The sequence below is a fragment of the Metarhizium robertsii genome, assembly GCF_000187425.2.
Source record: "Metarhizium robertsii ARSEF 23 chromosome Unknown MAA_Scf_45, whole genome shotgun sequence".
NCBI classification, from domain to species: Eukaryota; Fungi; Ascomycota; class Sordariomycetes; order Hypocreales; family Clavicipitaceae; genus Metarhizium; species Metarhizium robertsii.
The window spans coordinates 12,029-13,416 of record NW_011942188.1 but is presented as its reverse complement, the minus strand read 5'-3'; positions in this window follow the sequence as shown (position 1 = coordinate 13,416).

Genomic DNA, 1,388 nt, shown 5'->3' with positions numbered 1-1,388 from the left:
GGCGGGGGCGGGGCGAGGACTTTTATTGTACTTTTCTAGTATCGCAAATATAAAACAAGCTAAATACTATTGTAGTATAGAATAAATAACTTTCTACTATAACCTTATTTGGCTTTTAAAGTTAATCGAGAAATAATAGTCGTATTTTAGAGCCCCAAGTAGCTACAATAAAGTTACAAATAAATTGAAATAATTATAAAGGTTTTATAGCTATTTAATTAGTACTATGGTAATTTTTTAGTATTTTTTTTTAAATATAAAATTTTTAAATAATTTAATAATAAGGTAATAAAGTTACTATTAGTTTATATTAAGAATAAACTTAAGTGTACGTCTAGCAAATTACCGGATCCGGCGTATTACTATAAAATTACTTAGTTCAAATACATTATATTACTCTCCAGAATTATTCATCTCTACTAGTACCATAATATTTTATGAACTATATAGTACTATTCTCTTGCTGAGACGCATCCGATACCAGTACCACTCTTTAGGCCCAACTACGATATATAGGTCAGATACTGTACACAAATTACAGACTAAGGCGACAAAGACTTACCGGAGAAATTCGGACGCAGCAGGCGTCAATTTGGCCACTAAAACCACAATCCAAGCCGCCTGGTGAGCAATTAATGCCAATTTCTCCTCCGGGAGAAACTGAATTAATGAGGGCATCACAGCACATAGGACGACAACGCGACCGTCCAAGGACAGTGCTAGTTGCCTTATCCCTCGGCGGCAAAGTAGCGGCAGACCCAATAATGGGCAAGGCAAGAACCGAGGCAGTAATTAGACGGGAGAACATTTTGTCTAGTTAGATATATCTTGCAGGGTTTGGGGTTTGTTTATTATTTGGCAAAGTAGAAGATGGGCCCCTTTTTATACCTTTTATTGCTTCTCCTTTCCCCCTAACCCCTCTTCTTGCCTACTAAGCCGACTTGATATACGTGTTACTTCTAGCCAGACTATACAGGGGAGTAACCTAGCGCCCACGACCCGGATAGGCCGCTATAGCCTCTAGGAATTTATAGAGATATATTCTTATATAAAAGTTAGCGCGTAACTATACTTACGCGTATAAGTATTAAGTTACTACACTTATCTAGAAAGTATAATATATAGTTTATATAAAAAGTATAATATAAAGTTTATATAAAAAGTATAATATAAAGTTTATATAAAAAGTATAATATAAAGTTTATATAAAAAGTATAATATAAAGTTTATATAAAAAGTATAATATAAAGTTTATATAAAAAGTATAATATAAAGTTTATATAAAAAGTATAATATAAAGTTTATATAAAAAGTATAATATAGTATAAAAGTAAAAAGTAGTATTAGGATATAACTTAGATTTCTTACAAAGTAAAATTAGAATTTTT